Genomic DNA, 19,876 nt, shown 5'->3' on the forward strand with positions numbered 1-19,876 from the left:
TTCTCCGTTTCAAAGTCTGTATTCAGTTTCTCTTGTTCAGACACACTGAATTCAAATTTGGAATTGGCTCTTTGGGTTTCAGTCTCCTGTGCCTCCAGGCGGTTCGTCAAGTCAGGCAGTTCTGATTGAAGTTGAGTGGTGGTGGCCTTTACAATTACCGGGTCAAAAACATGATTAGCATACAATATTAAAGTCCCAACCCTTTTGCAAGCAATAACACTTGGCACTTGGGGCCTAATGTCTACCGAAGAATTTTATCTAAGTGGCGGTTCATGAGAGTAAGTCCCAAGCACTTTGCAAGCAAGAGTACTTGGCACTTGAGGGCTAATGCATATTGCAGTTAAATCTACACAAGTACTATATTCTACACAAGCATGTGAAGGACCGGCTCATTCATTCTGATTAAACCGGCCTTTGGGGGCTATAGGTTAAGCAGGAATTTTACAGGTTTGACCAAAAGATATTCCTAATGCTTATATGTTTGTTCTAAGTCTACACAATATTCATCATAATCAATAGACTTGGGGGCTGGCATAGTAAGGATAATTCAGTGAAGGGAAGAGTTTATACCTCAAATTTCTGGTGCATTTGCTTCACCATATCAACTTCGAGGTCACGACTGCTGTTCACTTGGCTAACATAGCCAGAAAAGACTTCCCCAATGCTCATGTGAGTATAATTAGCAATGTCAAATCTGACCTTACGGCGTTCCAGGTGCTCCTCCTTGGCAAAACACTTGTCTAGCACAGTAGGTTTACCCGGCTCAGTATAGCCGGTCTTGGTAATTTCTACATCAGCATCTTGTGGGTCGTCTGTCTTCGCCGGACTAGGGACTTCAGGGTTTTCAGAGCCGTCGGCGGCTTGCCCAGCAGGCGGGTCAGCAGCCGACGTTGGCGTGTCATGAGCCGGCTCAAGTGGCGGCTCAGGAATAGAGGCATCAGGTGCGGCCGTCTGGAGTTCCGGCTTGTTAACAGTTGGCTCTTCGGCCGGCTTGTTCTTCTTCACCCTCTTGCTAGGTTTTGCTTTTCCGCTGCGTAAGATCAACACGATCAGTACAAGTATAAAGAATTGAAATGAATACAGGATAAGTAAATCGTCATTACTCTGGAGCGATCTTAAAAGCCGGCATGTTAGACTGAATTGAGTCGCCGGAAGAAGGTGAAGTTTCCTGATAATTTGAATTAGAAGAGTTGAGCGGTTGACGAGTGAGACCCGCCAAAGTATAAAGAGAATCTAAGACGGAGGTGACCTCATTACGATGTTTCCTTGGCGTATTTGGTAAGCCGGAGGAGAGCTCCACTTCTTTGCTGGTCCGGGTCTCCTCCGGCTTTCATGAATCTGTCGCTTCAAAATAAAGTGAGGATCCTGGTAAGCTAAGGGATGTGAAAATCTTACTTTTTGGGTTACTCTTTGAACTTTTTGTCTTGGCAAAGGTTCTGAGTTGGAGGAGGAAATAATAGTTACCTCTTCAGTCACTCCCGGACTCGTTCCCGCGTCACCCTAATGGTAATCAGTGTCAATAAGGTGGTTAAACAATGAGCCAAGAGAATCAAGGGTTACCTCCGACTCAGAGGAGTCGTCCAGCTGAAGTAAGTCGGAAGCACTGGGTTTTTTCCCTCTTTTCTGAACGGCGGCCTTCCTGGCGGCTTTCATGGCCTTCCTGGCTCTCTTTGCAGCTTCATGATCATATTTTTTTCTTCCAAAACTTATCATCAACCTGTGAAAATCAGCAAAAGTGTGAGTTATGACAAAATGTCAAAGGTAAAACTAAAGTAACTAGTTTTGGCGATTTATCGCTGGAGTCGGGTTAGGTTTGCAGAAAGGGATCAGGTCCACCTTGCCACAATCGGCTAAGCTCTCGTTCAAAAGTGACTTTGTCATATCATTGATAACATCGTCAGGTAAATCGTCAGGGCTGTGGCATAGGGGGTCCTTGCTGTCACCTGTGTATGTGCACATTAACCTGGAGCGGCGGCTCAAGGGGATGATCCGCCATGCGACCCAGCACCGGACCAGATCAATGCCATTTAAGTCGTTCCCCAGCAGAGCCTTGATTTTTGCAAGAGTAGGGGCAAGCGTCTATCGTTCAATGGCTGTTATTTTTTCAGGAAACGGATGATTGGAGTCAACACGCATAGCACGGAAGCCGGGAAGAGGGTTCTCGTCGGTCGGAGAGGTGTCCTAACAATAGAACCATGTCTGGTTCCAATCCTTGGGATGACTTGGTGGTTGCACATAAGGAAAAATAACATCTCTGCGTTGTTGGATTGACACCCCGCCAAGTTCCAAGCTAGGCCCATTGGAGTACCCATTCTGGCGGTTTAAGTAAAATAGGTCTCGAAAAAGAAGTAGGCTGGGCTCTTCTCCAAGGTATACTTCATAGAACACTTGGAAGTTGCATATGTTGGACACGGAGTTGGGTCCAATGTCTTGAGGACGGAGGTCAAAAAAGTGCAAAACATCTCTGAAGAACTTTTAGTCGGGTGGCAAAAAGCCCCGGTTCATATGATCCGTAAAGATGATGACTTCCCCTTCTTTGGGCTGAGGCTTTTCTTTCGTTGGATCAGGAGCACGGTACGACATGACATCCCTTTTTGGCAGATAGCCGACTTTCACAAAATCATCAAAAGTACTTTCCGTAACGATGGATTTGACCCAGTTACATGAAGTGGTTGTTGTGGGTGGCATTGTAAAGAGGGAAGCCTAACAAAGAGTAAAATTTCCGGTTCAAATTTAAGCCGGAGAGAACTCGTTACAGTACATATTCAAAATGGCAGCTTATGAAGGGGCCTAATGGTATATGGCTAAATATATCAAGTTATTTAAACTGCCATGAGCAGTCAAATTACTTAAGCCGCCATGTGTGGTTGATGTTATCTATTGAGATTGCAATTTAAGTAAGCTATTAGAGCCGCCAGGGCTAGGTGGATCTATCAAAACACATATATTTGGCTAAGTGTCATACAAACAAGTTTCATAGACTGCAATCATTATTTTGGATCAGCGGATGCTCAGAAAAAGGAAATAATATAGACCTAAAAAACCAGCACAGATGAGTTCGTGAGCTCTAATGAGGTCTCTTTACATAAAAAAGGGATCCACTAGTATCAAAAGTGGAAGCAAAACAACCACCGCATGAGTTCTATATTACTTTTGGATCGAAAGAGGCTGCGGTGGAGGAACTACGAAAAAACTGTGATGAACTATGAAGAACACAGAGAAACTCGCAAACCCTAATGCAGATCTGAGGTGCGTAAAGGCAAAACTTACAGCTGCAGATCTACTGCGGAGGGTCGCCGCCGTTCTCTGGATTGATTCAGGGTGATGCAGCGGCCTGGACGAGGATGACGGTGCGCTCTACGGTGGTGGCGGAGCTCAAGTGGCAGAAGGATGCGAGAGGTGGAAGACGATGGAAAGGGGGAGAATGAGGAAAGACCGGTCGTGCTTATTTATAAGGAAAGGCTCTTAAGTGGGCACGAAAAATGAGGAGGCCGAACATATGATTATCCAGCTACTGGGACGCCTCGATTCTCGGGATGGTCATTAAGATAAGGATCCATTGAGATATGTTGGACAAAGTGTGAATTAAAGACAGATGACATCACGACGGGTTATCGCGGATCCATAGGATGACGTCATGGCGGGTTATAAAATTTTCATACCAACGAAGAGTAGAAGATTTTTCCTAAAGTGTTGAAGATTGACATGAACGAGTTCAAATCAATCTGGGGCCTAATGTTGGGGATATAACTATTGGGTATGACCCGCCCAGGAGGGGCCGGGTTATACCTATGGCGATTCTCGAAGCCGAAGACGATGCTTGAAGATGGCGGTTCAGTTAAGGTCCCAAAGCCCAAAGGCTACTTAAGGCCCATAGAGATAAACCGCCATATGTATATAACTTGTATTGTAAGGCAAGAATAGAGAGAGACCGAGCCGGACACTGTTTATGAGCCAGTCGGGACTCTATGAGCCACTGGGCACCGACCTCCGTATATAAAGGGACGACCCGATGGTGGTTCAGGACAAGTAACATCAAATCGAGAACTAGGTCAAGCGGTTTTCGCTCCCTGGTAATCGAGACATAGCAATTCCACCTCAAACTGGATTAGGCCTTTACCTTCACTGCAAGGGGCCGAACCAGTATAAACTCCCGTGTCCTTTGCCCGTTTTAACCCCTTTAAGCTTCCTAGTTGCGATGGCTCCACGACTAAGTCCTTTCTCTAGGACATCTGACGTGACAATTCCACGACACTTGGTAAAGATCCGACCTCGGATCGAAAACCAAATCACCATGGGAAAGAGATGGCTTAGCCTTGTAGAAGTGGATGTTCACCAAGTACTCATCAACTTGACAATTGTAATGTGCACTCTCCAATGTAGCACCATCTTGTGATTCCTTCAAAAGGAGTAGGGACAACAAACACTTGGAAAAACAAATGTGGTTAGCATTAGTGCAAAACCAAGCATTCTGGTGATTCACCCAACAAGTATCATCATCAAACAAAGCATATGGTGTGACAAATGATTGTGACATGGCATGCAAGCATATCAATTGAGCAAAATCAAGGTCATCATGGAAACAAGCATGTAAATGTGAGGTATAGATGAAAATATGTGTGACAAGAGAATAAGCATCTACCTCAAGTTCATAGCAATCATGCTTAATGTGCTCAATGGAAGGTCTATGGTTGGCCTCAGAAGGATTCACAACACCAAATAAAATGAAGTGTTTAAACACATGGGTCAAGTGCAAGACAACCAAAGCATAACATGCATAGGGTGTAGTGAATATAGTGTGGCACTCAACACAATAGAAAGAGAAATTGTTCATCATGTGTGAGGCAATCAAGTCAAGCATGTGACAAGCAATGGGACACGACATATGTGAAGAAATGATATTGGTACAACCAACCATATTATAGTAGCAAGTAGTCCAAGAATTGGATGCAACACACAAGGTATATATGTCATGAGGCATGGAAATGTGGCAATCATGGGTGAAAGCAACATCGCGAACATGCATGCAAATGGTGCAAGCAACACATGAAGTATGATCTACAATATCCAAGCTCAAGAAGGTTATCACCTTGAAAGCGTGTCCTTGTGCATTCTTCACAATGCCGAAGTGGTAGGAAATGTGGTCTAGAAGCGAGTCATGGTAGAATGTATGAGGCTCGCTCTCAAGAGCTCGAATGGTCAACTCACGTGAAGTGGAAGTCGACACGAAGTCCAAGTATCGTACACACGCACACAACAAAACAAAGAACGTGTGCGCATGGTAGATAAACACATCATCCGTCGTGATGGTTCTCTTCTCTTGCACATAACCACTAGTAGCAAAAGTGCATGAAGAATATGAAGCAACAATCTCAATGTTCATGGCACTAGGCATATGGTGCAAAGAGGTAAGACAAGCATGCTTCACAAGGTATATGTCAAAATCTCCAAATATATGCGAGAATGCTATGGGGGCAATCTCATTAACAAGACCCAAAAAATTGTTGCACTCAATACATGTCAAATCATCTAGCATGAGAGAGGCAACACATGGAGATATATGACAAGAAGCAATAACAATCATGTGCAAAGCATGGAAATGGTTGTCATCAACCGCATGAAATGAGCAACTATGAATCATCGGTGATGCAACAAGGCAAACAATCATAGTAATCAAGTCGTGCAAGCTAGTAGTGCGAAGATGCAACATACTAGAGGAAATCATGGCAATCATGTCATGTGAGCAAATAATAGACGCAGACAATTCACATGACACATCGCAAGCACGAACAGAAAGCAAGATGAAAGTATCATCATAGGAATGGGTCAAAAATGGAACATGGCAATAACAAGTGATATCTCCACCAAGCTTGCAAATACACATACAAGTACAAGAATCGATCATCATGTGTAATGCAAAGCATGGGTCACAAATGCATGGCAAAGGCATATGAAAGAGCATATCATGCAAAATGAATATGGCAAGATGGGCATATTATATGTAATGGACAATAACCCATAACCATGTGAGGGACATGTAAAAGAAATGTGCAAAGTCTTTGCGCGAAGAGAGCATTGGGAAAGACAATCCATGGGATACCAAGTCATCATTGCTCTCTAGAGCTCGTTTTGTCAACTCGTGGGATTGCGAGGTTGACAAGTTGTCATGAGTACCTACACAAAAGAGACACAAACCAAATAAATTGTGTGTGTGGTAAATGTACACATCATCCATCATGATGTGTATGTGCATGTGTGAGTTACCACAAGAGAATCAATGCTCAAAGAAATTTGATGCATGGTATAAGAACATGTCATCCATCATGAAAGAATAGTCATTGGGTATAACACGATGGGGACACAAATTTAGAATGGAAGTATATGGCACATCAATAACATGTTTATTCATGGGGAGCATATGGTGCACAAAAGTATTTGGATCATGCAATGAATGGGATGGATCAAAATCTCCTAAAATGCATGAGTAAACTATGGGTGTCTCCTCATGATCAATATCGGAAACATCACATGGAAAAATGGACAACATCCAAAAAATGCATATCCAAAGCTATGTGGTCATGGCATGGCATATGAGATAAATGATGCAAAGGGAGCATATCAATATCATCACAAGAAAAACAAATGCCTATAACCATGGGATTGTCATCTATGCCATATGTGCAAATTTGGTTAATTTTAATGGCATATGCATAGTAACTACGAAGGGATTGCAAAAAAAGACATATGGTTGATCTCATGCATAGCATATGACAAGTCAAGCGGATTGTCAAACATGATGTGACCTAAAGAATTGTCACAAGAAATCCTATGTAACATGGCATCACAACTAATATACTCCACATGAGAATCATCATACTCATTGTAAATGGGCAAGAAATCATCATATGAGGAAGTCGCACTAGCATGAAGCATGGAAATAGGTTGATCAACATCATGCAAGCAATCAATGTCAAGAATGTTCGCTAGTGGGACTAGAGCATCACCGTCACCTATGTGACCATTTTCATTCCGCTCAAGTGGTGTAGGTGATGTGGGAAATACCAAATGGTGGTCAATATCATCATCTTGATGGAACCATGTGGGGGGTGCATCATATTCCACCATGGCCATTGTCTTGTCCAAAGGGAGGACGAAGTCGTCGAGTATCAGCGCGTCATCATATATGGGACCTAGCACCAAATGAGAAGACAAAATAGAGGTAGAGGTTACGTCGTTAGAAATCAAAGTGGCCTCAAATGCCCTATCAACTACCTCACTCTACCTATGTGGTTGCTCACTCACTCCCTCAAAGTAGGTGCACTCAATCTCACATATGGTGGAGTCACTCATCTCACTCAAGTGGTGGGGGTTGTGGCTCTCCTCACATGGGAATTGGGGCAACTCGTCATATATGGGGCTAGTGGTGAATTCTCTCTCACTCCCAATATGGTGGCATAAGTCACTCAAGTCATCATACGTCGCCGTGGTCGAAGGGAAAATCCCATGATCAACCATGTCGTCGCCGTGAATGAAGGTCGAAGATGGCACATGATCACTCTCATCTCCAAAGATGGAAGATGAAGGAAATATGCCGTAGAGGCAATAATAAAGTTGTTATTTATATTTCCTTATATCATGATAAATGTTTATTATTCATGCTACAATTGTATTAACCGGAAACTTAGTACATGTGTGAATACATAAACAAAACATATGGTCTCTAGTATGCCTCTACTAGACTAGCTCGTTAATCAAAGATGGTTATGTTTCCTAACCATAGACATGTGTTATCATTTGATGAACAGGATCACATCATTGGAGAATGATGTGATGGACATGACCCATCTGTTAGCTTAGCAAAATGATCGTTGAAGTTTATTGCTACTACTTTCTTCATGACTTATGCATGTTCCTCAGACTATTAGATTATGCAACTCTCGAATACCAGAGGAACACCTTGTGTGCTATCAAACGTCACAACATAAATGGGTGATTATAAAGATGCTCTACAGGTGTCTCCGAAGGTGTTTATTGAGTTGGCATAGATCAAGATTAGGATTTGTCACTCCGTGTTTCGGAGAGGTATCTCTGGGCCCTCTCGGTAATACTCGTCACTATAATCCTTGAAAGCAATGTGACTAATGAGTTAGTTGCGGTATGAAGCATTACGGAACGAGTAAAGAGACTTTCCGGTAACGAGATTGAACTAGGTATGAGGATACCGACGATCGAATCTTGGGCAGGTAACATACCAATGACAAAGGGAACAACGTATGTTGTTATGCGATTTGACCGATAAAGATCTTTGTAGAATATTGGGAGCCAATATGAGCATCTAGGTTCTGCTATTGATTATTGATCGAAGATGTGTCTCGGTCATCTCTACATAGTTCTCGAACCCGTAGGGTCCGCACGCTTAATGTTCGATGACGATATGTATTATGAGTTATGTGTTTTGATGACCGAAGTTTGTTCGGAGTCCCGGATGAGACCATGGATGTGACGAGGAGTCTCGAAATGGTCGAGACATAAATATTGATATATTGGATGGCTATGTTCGGACATCAGAAAGGTTCCGGTGAAGTTCGGGTAAAACCAGAGTGCCGGAGGGGTTACCGGAACCCCTCGGGGAACTAATGGGCCATGATGGGCCTTAGTGGAGAGAGAGGAGGGCGTCCAGGGTAGGCCGCGTGCCCCCCTTAGCAGTTTGAATATGACAAGGGAAGGGGGACGGCGCCCCCTTTCCTATCCCCTCTCCTTCTCCTTCCTTCCCCCTCTTTCCCGGGAGGTGGACTCCTACTAGGACTTGGAGTCCTAGTAGGACTCCTCTCTCCCAGGCGCACCTGCAAGGGTCGGCTGGCCTCCCCCTCCCTCCTTTATATACGGGGCATGGGACACCTTAAAATACACAAGTTTCTCTCCCAATCGTATGCGGTGCCCCCTCCACAGTTACACACCTCGATCATACCGTTGTAGTGCTTAGGCGAAGCCCTGCGCCAGTAGCATCATCATCACCGTCGCCACACTGTTGTGCTAACGGAACTCACCCTCGTCTTCAATTGGATCAAGAGCATGAGGGACGTCATCGAGCTGAATGTGTGATGAACGCGGAGGTGCCGTACGTTCGGTACTTGGATCGGTTGGATCGCGAAGATGTTCGACTACATCAACCGTGTTACTAAATGCTTCCGTTTTTGATCTACGAGGGTACATGGACACACTCTCCCCTCTCGTTGCTATGCATCACATAGATAGAACTTGCATGATCGTAGGATTTTTTTTTGAAATACTACATTTCCCAACAGTAGCATCCGAGCCAGGTCTATGCGTAGATGTGATATGCACGAGTAGAACATAAAGAGTTGTGGGCGATAATAGTCATACTGCTACCACCAACGTCTTACTTTGATTCAGCGGTATTGTTGGATGAAGTGGCCTGAACCGACATTACATGACCATGTTCATGAGACTGATTCTACCGACGTGTTTATGCACACAGGTGGCTGGCGGGTGTCAGTTTCTCCAACTTTAGTTGAATCGAGTTTGACTACGGCTGGTCCTTGCGAAGGTTAAAACAACACACTTGACGAAAAATTGTTATGGTTTTGATGCGTAGGTAAGAATGGTTCTTGCTAGAAGCCCGTAGCAGCCACGTAAAATTTGCAACAACAAAGTAGAGGACGTCTAACTTGTTTTTGTAGGGCTTGCTGTGATGTGATATGGTCAAGACATGATGTGATATAAATTGTTGTATGAGATGATCATGTTTTGTAACAGAGTTATCGACAACTGGCAGGAGCCATATGGTTGTCGCTTTATTGTATGCAATGCAATCGCCATGTAATTGCTTTACTTTATCACTAAGTGGTAGCGATAGTCATAGAAGCAATAGTTGGCGAAACGACAACGTCGATACGACGAAGATCAAGGTGTCACGACGGTGACGATGGAGATCATGACGATGCTTCGGTGATGGAGATCATGAGCACAAGATGATGATGGCCATATCATGTCACATATATTTTGATTGCATATGATGTTTATCTTTTATGCATCTTATTTTGCTTAGTACGGTGGTAGCATTATAAGATGATCCCTTACTAAATTTCAAGGTATAAGTGTTCTCCCTGAGTAAGCACCGTTGCTATAGTTTGTCGTGTCGAGACACCACGTGATGATCGTGTGTGATAAGCTCTACGTTCACATACAACGAGTGCAAGTCAGTTTTGCATCTGCAGAATACTTGGGTTAAACTTGACGAGCCTAGCATATGCAGATATGGCATCGGAACACGGAGACCGAAAGGTCGAACGTGAATCATATAGTAGATATGATCAACATAGTGATGTTCACCATTGAAAACTACTCCATCTCACGTGATGACCAGACATGGTTGAGTTAATTTGGATCATGTGATCATTTAGATGACTAGAGGGATGTCTATCTAAGTGGGAGTTCTTAAGTAATATGATTAATTGAACTTTAATTTATCATGAACTTAGTCGTGATAGTTATTTTGCATATCTATGTTGTTGTAGATCAATGGCCCGTGCTACCGTTCCTTTGAATTAAAATGCGTTCCTAGAGAAAGCTAAGTTGAAAGATGACGGTAGCAATTACACGGACTGGGTCCGTAACTTGGGGATTATCCTCATTGTTGCACAGAATAATTACGTCCTGGAAGCACCGCCAGGTGCAAGGCCTGCTGCAGGAGCAACTGCGGATGTTATGAACGTCTGGCAGAGCAAAGCTGATGACTACTCGATAGTTCAGTGTGCCATGCTTTATGGCTTAGAATCGGGACTTCAAAGATGTTTTGAACATCATGTAGCATATGAGATGTTCAAAGAGTTAAAGTTAATATTTCAAGCAAATGCCCGAGTTGAGAGATATAAAGTCTCCAACAAGTTCTATAGCTGCAAAATGGAGGAGAATAGTTCTGTTAGTGAACACATACTCAGAATGTATGGGTACCATAACCACTCGACTCAGCTGGGAGTTAATCTTCTTGATGATAGTGTCATTGACAGAGTTCTTCAATCACTGCCACCAAGGTATAAAGGTTTGTGATGAACTATAATATGCAAGGGATGAACAAGATGATTCCCGAGCTCTTCGCGATGCTAAAGGCTGCGGAGGTAGAAATCAAGAAGGAGCATCAAGTGTTGATGGTTAACAAGACCACTAGTTTCAAGAAAAAGGGAAAAGGAAAGAAGGGGAACTTCAAGAAGAACGGCAAGCAAGTTGCAGCTCAAGAGAAGAAGCCCAAGTCTGGACCTAAGCCTGAAACTGAGTGCTTCTACTGCAAAGGGATTGGTCACTAGAAGCGGAACTGCCCCAAGTATTTGGCGGATAAGAAGGATGGCAAAGTGAAAGGTATATTTGATATACATGTTGTTGATATGTACCTTACGAATGCTCGTAGTAGCGCCTGGGTATTTGATACTGGTTCTGTTGCTCATATTTGCAACTCGAAACATGGGCTACAGATCAAACGAAGATTGGCTAAGGATGATGTCACGATGCGCGTCGAAAATGGTTCCAAGGTCGATGTGATCCCGCCGGCACGCTACCTCTACATCTACCTTCGGGGTTAGTTTTAGACCTGAATAATTGTTATTTGGTGCCAGCGTTAAGCATGAACATTATATCTGGATCTTGTTTAATGCGAGACGATTATTCATTTAAATCGGAGAATAATGGATGTTCTATTTATATGAGTAATATCTTTTATGGTCATGCACCCTTGTTTGAGTGGTCTATTTTTGTTGAATCTCGATCGTGGTGATGCACATGTTCATAAAATTGAAGCCAAAAGATGCAAAGTTGATAATGATATTGCAACTTATTTGTGGCACTACCGTTTAGGTCATATTGGTGTAAAGCGCATGAAGAAACACCATGCTGATGGATTTTTGGAATCACTTGATTATGAATCAATTGGTGCTTGCGAACCATGCCTCATGGTCAAGATGACTAAAACTCCATTCTCCAGAACAATGGAATGAGCTACTGACTTATTGGAAATAATATATACCGATGTATGCGGTCCAATGAGTGTTGAGGCTCATGGAGGGTATCGTTATTTTCTAACCTTAATAGATGATTTCAACAGATATGGGTATATCTACTTAATGAAACATATGTCTAAAACATATGAAAAGTTCTAAGAATTTCAGAGTGAAGCGGAAAATCATTGTAACAAGAAAATAAAATTTCTACGGTCCGATCGTGGAGGAGAATATTTGAGTTACGAGTTTGGTCTTCATTTGAAACAATGTGGAATAGTTTCACAACTGACGCCACCTGGAACACCACAGCGAAATGGTGTGTCCGAACGTCGTAACCGTACTTTATTGGATAAGGTGCAATCTATGATGTCTTTTACCGATTTACCGCTATCATTTTGGGGTTATGCTTTAGAGACGTCTGCATTCACGTTAAATAGGGCACCATTAAAATCTGTTGAGACGATGCCATATGAACTGTGGTGTTGCAAGAAACTAAAATTGTCGTTTCTTAAAATTTGGGATTGCGATGCTTATGTGAAAAAGCTTCAACATGATAAGCTTGACCCAAATCAGAAAAGTGCATCAGAGTGTGATCCGCACCAGAGTGGTACGGTAATCCTTTTCTGGAAGTCATGTTACTAGACCATGATAAACCTACGAACTATGAGGAAGCGATGATGAACCCAGATTCTGCGAAATGGCTTGACGCCATGAAATCTCAGATGGGATCCATGTATGAGAACAAAGTGTGGACTTTGGTGGACTTGCCCGAGATTGGCAAGCCATAGAAAATAAATGGATCTTCAATAAGAAGACTGACATTGACGGTAATGTTACTGCCTACAAAGCTCTACTTGTTGCAAAAGGTTTTCGACAAGTTCAAGGAGTGGGCTCGATGAGACCTTCTCACCTGTAGCAATGCTTAAGTCTGTCCGAATCATGTCAGCAATTGCCGCATTTTATGATTATGAAATTTGGCAAATGGAAAACTGCATTCCTTGATGGATTTCTTAAAGAAGAGTTATATATGATGCAACCAGAAGGTTTTGTCGATCCAAAAGATGCTAACAAAGTGTGCAAGCTTGAGAGATCCATTTATACACTGGTGCAAGCCTCTTGGAGTTGGAATATACGCTTTGATAGTGTGATCAAAGCATATGGTTTTATACAGACTTTTGGAGAAGCCTGTATACGCTTTGATAGTGTGATCCATTTATACAAACTTTCGGGAATTAACCTAGATCGGAAGTTCCGCCGCCGCAAGCCTCTGTAGCCACGAGAAGTCAATCTAGGTCCTCTCTGGCACCCTGCCGGAGGGGGCCATCATGACCGGAGGCCATGGAGGAGGATCTCGGAGGGGCCATCATCTCCATGAAGACCAAGGACCAGAGGGGGAAAGCCATGGAGGAGGAAGCACAAGGGGGAGAACCTCTCCTCCTCTCTCTTGGTGGCACCGGAGTGCCATCGGGAGGGGAATCATCGCCGTGGTGATCGTCTTCATCAACATCACCATCATCATCACCATCCTCATCTCTTTTACGCGGTCCACTCTCCCACACCCCGCTGTAATCCCTACTTGAACATGGTGCTTTATGCCACATATTATGATCCAATGATGTGTTGCCATCCTATGATGTTTTGAGTAGATATCTATTGTCTTTGGGTTGATTGATGATATAGATTGGTATGAGTTGTATGTTTCACTTTGATGATGTCCTATGGTGCTCTCCATGTCGCGCAAGCGTGAGAGATTCCCGCTGTAGGGTGTTGCAATACGTTCATGATTCGCTTATAGTGGGTTGGTGAGTGACTGAAACACAAACCCGAGTAAGAGGGGTTGTTGCGTATGGGAATAAAGAGGACTTGATGCTTTGATGCTATGGTTGGGTTTTACCTTAATGATCTTTAGTATTTGCGGACGCTTGCTAGAGTTCCAATCATAAGTGCATATGATCCAAGTAGAGAAAGTATGTTAGCTTTTGCCTCTCCCTCATGTGAAATTGCAATAGTGATTACCGGTCTTGTTAACAATTGCCTAGGACAATTCCGCACATCAATCCACCATTATTCCACACTCGCTATTTATATTATTTAGTAATATATTCTAAATTTATGATAACATCACCTACTTTTATATTTTATCTCTCCGATTTCATACAAAGTTATCCTCTTCATACCCACAACACAGTTTTATTTCTTGTTTCTAGTTGGAAGCAAACGTTCGGTGCACGTAGAGTCGTATCAATGGCAGATAGGGCTTGAGAGAATATTGATCTTACCTTTAGCTCCTTGTGGGTTCGACACTCCATACTTATCACTTCCACCTTTGGGAATTGCTACGATGATTCCCTGCACTTGGAGATTATCAAGCTCTTTTCTGGCGCCGTTGCCGGGGAGCAATAGCGTGGGGTTGATATTCTCGTGTGTGCTTGTTTGCTTTCTTTACTTAGTAGATTTTGTTTTTCCTTTTTGTTCCTGTTTAGTTGTGGGTGAAACATACAAATTTTTTTAAAAAGAATGAAAATACCAAAAAAATTATTTACTTGCCTCTCATGCCTAAAAAGGTTTTTCAAAAACAGAAGTGATTGGAAAGTTATGCATTGAAGAAGTGAGGGTCGACCTTGAGCACTTGTGTTCATGCTCACAGAAACAATGTAGAATTTTTCATGGAAGTTTCTCTGTAAATAATTATCCTCTTGTATATATCCTTTGTATTATAAAAATAATGTGCCAAGCTTTGGTTTTAGTATGATTAGATTGCTTGCTTACTATGTGCAGAACAAAAACAGAAACTTTGGCTGTAGTGCATGAATTTACATTTTTTATTGGAAGTCAAATGGGCCTGAAACGTTTTGCGCATTACTTCTGTAAAAATTGTTCAAAATTTAAAATTTATTTCATAATTTTTGGAGTTACAGAAATTTACTAAACTTCCAGATTACTACAGACTGTCCTGTTCTTAACAGATTCTGTTTTTCGTGTATTGTTTGCTTATTTTGTTGTATCTATGGCTAGTATGGGGGGGTATGAACCATAGAGAAGTTGGAATACAGTAGGTTTAACACCAATATAAACAAAGAATGAGTTAATTACAGTACCTTAAAGTGGTAGTTTGCTTTATTACACTAACGGATATCACAAAGTTTTTGTTGAAGTTTTTGTGAATGAAGTGTTTGAAGAACGAGGAGTTACCGATGTGAGAAGAATAAAGAGAGACAAGAGTTCAAGCTTGGGGATGCCCAAGGCACCCCAAGTAAATATTTCAAAGGATACTCAAGTATCTAAGCTTGGGGATGCCCCGGTTGGCATCCCATCTTTCTTCTTCGACAAATATCGGTATACCTCGGTTTTTGTTTTGTTCACATTGTTTGTGCCCTTTGTGTTTTTTTTATTTAAGAATAATGCTAGTATGAGATAGCTCTTCATTTATTTATAGAATACTTCATGTGCTTCACTTATATCTTTTAAGTATGATCCTATAGAATTGCTCTTTGTGCTTCACTTAAATCGTTTGAAGTATGGCTTTATAAAATGCTTTGTGCGCTTCACTTATATATTTTGAGCTTGGATATTGGTTAGTCTATATTGATTGTAGAATGCTCCAGGAACTTCACTTATATCTTTTGGAGTATGAATAGTACTATAATTTAAAGTGGGTTTGGAAGAGTGTCAACTTTAGGAATTAGTGATCCCACTATCTTGGAGGGTGTTGAATCTTCGTACGATATTTATGAAAGTGGATTTGGAAGAGTGTCAACTTTAGTTAGTATTCCACTATTTCGGAAGAGGTTCTAATTGAGTATGAGACAAAGTAGATATCCATGATGCTACTGAAAATTATTATGAAGGAGGAATATGTGCTTGTAGGAGTTGCAATAATATCAAGTTTCCTCTCTATGTGCTTAATGTTTTGAAGTTAAACTTGTTTTGCCTTCCTATGCTAGTTGATTCTTGTTCCTATAAATTGTGTGCTCAAAAAATCCCTAGGCATAGTAAGTGAGTTAGATTTAAATGTTCTCATCATATTCTTCATGATGCTCTCTTTGTGTTTCAACTCTTATATTTTGTGCGAGCATCATTGAAATCATCATGCCTAGCTAAAAGGCATTAAAGAAAAGCGCTTATTGGGAGACAACCCAATGTTTATCCTTACTTTTTTTATGTTTCTAAATGATTAAGCTACTGTATTAATCATGTTTTATAGCTTTAGTTTCAATAAAGTGCCAAGTAAGACCTTTGGGAAGACTTGGGTGAAAGTTAATGTGATCTTGCTGTAAAAAGCAGAGACTTTGTGCTCACGAGATTAGATGTCATTTTTTACAGAAGAGTGATTTTGAGTTGATTCGTTTTTCATAAGATTAATAGACAAATTCCTCACGTACACCAATTTATTTCATAATTTTTGGAGTATCAGAAGTATGGTTATTGTTCAGATCATTACAGACTGTTCTGTTTCTGACAGATTCTGTTTTCATTACATAGTTTGCTTGTTTTCTAGTTTCTATGGCTTATATTTCTCAATATAATTTGTAGAAACGATAACGATCTCTTATTTCCAATTAACCAACTTGAACATGATTTTGACAATTTAAAATTTGAGTTTAGTTTAGAGTAGTATTCGATCTTGTTTTGTTCGTATCTGGAGTTTCGTAACTCCGTTTGAGTTGATTGTTTTTGAAAATCATAGCTAATAACATGTACCTACTATTAAGATCTAATCCACATAAAAATAATGTTGTTAGATTTGGTTTTCTGTTTAGGTTAGCTATTTGCTTGTTTCGAGTTTTATTTGGATCTTTTCTCGTTTTCTCTTTGCATCGTTTGCTTGATTGCTTATGTATGCTATTGTTTGTCCATGCTAGATTTTTTGGAGTGCAAAGCTTGTTACTACGAATCTCTAGAGTTTGCAGATCATCAGCAAGGCAAGTTACACTTTGATCATACTCTTTTATGCCCAGTTTTTACTATGCATTAGTTGTGCCCCTCAAATATTTGCATGAGTATGATTGGGAACATGTGGTTTTGGTTGTAGTACTTGAGGTAGGAATCTATTACCTTTGATCACCCCGGGAATATACGTTATGTTCAATTATTGCTTAGCCATGCTGTAGACGGGGATTGGATCATGATTTACATGGAAGTTGTGAGAGTTAATAATTTTGGATAACACTAAGTTGGCAACTTTAATACACATCTGGGTGGATTGGTTCGGGCACCTGGGGAACCCAGTGCTTGCCTGTTAGGGAAATCCCGGAGTACCCGTGTGATTTTTCCTCGGTTCACCACCCAGGCTCAAAGGGATCATATGATATTTCATGACTAGAAACTTCTGTGTGCAGCCACAAGCCATTATGGGCTCTAGCATAGTTGAGTAAGTTGTGTGAGCTCATGAAGAGGTGGACTAGCAGATGTAGGGGAAAGTAGGTGTACCGGTCCGCATGGAGTAGAGAGTTAATGCTTCAAAAAGACTATGTCTCGATCTTCCGATCATGGACGTGGTCGAGTCTTGTGGGAAAAAGTGCGCAACCTCTACAGAGTGTATAAACTAATCATGGTTAGCCATGTCCCCGGTTATGGACATCTTTAGTATCTGGAATTGGATATTATTGTTGATATCATCACTCTTTAATTAATTGAATTGGGTTTAATGACGATACTTAATTGGGATTTGAGTTGGAGGAACCTTCTCAAATATTGGTACAACTTGGGAGTAGCAAATAAAATTTATTCCTTTGTTGTAGGGAAATATTAGCTTTACGCAAAACCTTTGAACTTAGAGCCTCCACCAGCCAAATATGCATGTAGATATAGTTCTTTGCATTCTTTTGCTCTACAGTGTAACTCTGCCAGCTTATTGCATGTGCTGAGCTACACGGCTGCAACATCTCATGTTGCAGACTTTACCAACGAAGAAGAATGTGCGATAGGTCGTTGTCATGCACTCAGCTATGCCATTGGAGTTGATGGACTCATTTAACTTCGAAACTTCCGCGGTTATTTAGTTTAGATGGCCTTCAACCATATTATATGTGTAATCATACTCTTATGAGGACCTCGATGTAATAAGTGTGTGATTGAACTCTGTTATAATTCCTCGAGTACTATGTGTGTCAGCATTACCGATCCAGGGATGACACTTAAGCACAGAGACTTCGGTCCATTGGGGTTGTGATCGCTACAAGATGGTATCAGAGCACATGCTGACTGTAGGACGCGACCACTAGGAAAAGTCACAGGAATTCTCTTCTTTGCTCATTTCTAATTCTCCTCTTTTTCTACTATATAGATGGCGGACCCCAAGAACAAGTTCACTCAGCCAGATGACGACACCCCTTTTGGATGACACATGAAGGAAGTCACCAAGTACCTAGACATCAGACTACCAAGCTTCACCGGAACGTTCCTGTAACATTATCGGAAGAGGAGCGCTGGAGGATCAAAGTTTGTGTACCTGGAAGAACGATTGCGCCGACAACCGAGCCCATGGAGTTTACCTTGGATGCACTACCTTGGAACTTGGGAAAGAGCATGGAAGATCACATTTCTTTTGGACGCATATGTGAATAGTACCACAAGGACCTTGAAGACACCGTCTAACAGATATGTGGACGTCGAGACGATCACTGGGAGATGATTCATACCAGGAAGGATGGATCAATTGCAGCATACATTTAGGAGATGGATCAGCACATTCACCGATATGAGAACCAGATGATCGCCATCATGAAGAAGACCAAGAAGGTGATGAAGAGGAATATCGAGCTAGAAGAGGAACTGAAGTCAACATGCGATGGATATGAATAAGAAATTACTGTGCTACTGGAGAAGCAATAAGAACTGAAGAAGAAGCTAGGAATTTCCATGGTGAACCAGAAGCAAGAGCCTGAAGTGGAGATTCGTTCAGAGGACTACATCATCTTGGACGACACCGACACGGACAGTGATGCAGATGATGACACTGATGACGACTACGTAGACGAAGCTGGAGCATACATTATGGAGTCTTCCACCGATCAAAATTTCTAGATGACCACCATGTTACTACTAGTATTCTCCAAGTAGTTAGCATTGATCGATTTGTAATCATAGATTAGATCGTTTGTGTGAACCTTGTTTGATATTGAATGAAGTGTATTGATTGTTTTGCCTCATGTGCGTATGGGTAGTGAAATCTCTTTTAGACCTCCTTCTATTCTGTTTTCTCCCCCCCCCCTCTAACCCATCAGGTGCCTCCGAGACATGACACCAGATTCAATTTTCCACCGGAGCTCACCTAGTTGATTCAACAGCAGAATGCCTTGATGCAGTTGTTAGTCCAGAACCAAAACCAAGGCAACAACGACGACAACAACAACAACAACAACAACAACAACAAAACAACAACAACAACAACAACAACAACAACAACAACAACAACAACAACAACAACAACAACAACAACAACAACAACAACAACAACAACAACAACAACAACAACAACAACAACAACAACAACAATCAACCACTACCCCCCCGTTGACAACCTATCCTGTTTTCTGAGGTTGAATCCGCCAGTGTTCTCTAGCAGCACTGAGCCGATTGTGACAGATGATTGGCTCCGCAAGATTGGAAGATAGTTGGCCACTGTTGGATGCACAAATGCGGAGAGAGTGCGCTTTTCCGCACATCAGCTGGATTGACCCGTAACATCTTGATGGGAGAATTTCACCACCACTTACCCCATTACTACAGTTACATGGGATCAATTTTAGCAAGCCTTCCGCACCACACATGTTTCAGCATGAGCCATGAGTTTGAAGAAGCGTGCGTTTCACAACTTACGCCAAGGGAGTCGCACGGTGGGACAGTATGTGGATGAGTTCAGT

The sequence above is a fragment of the Triticum aestivum genome, chromosome 5B (assembly GCF_018294505.1).
Source record: "Triticum aestivum cultivar Chinese Spring chromosome 5B, IWGSC CS RefSeq v2.1, whole genome shotgun sequence".
Classification (NCBI taxonomy): Eukaryota; Viridiplantae; Streptophyta; class Magnoliopsida; order Poales; family Poaceae; genus Triticum; species Triticum aestivum.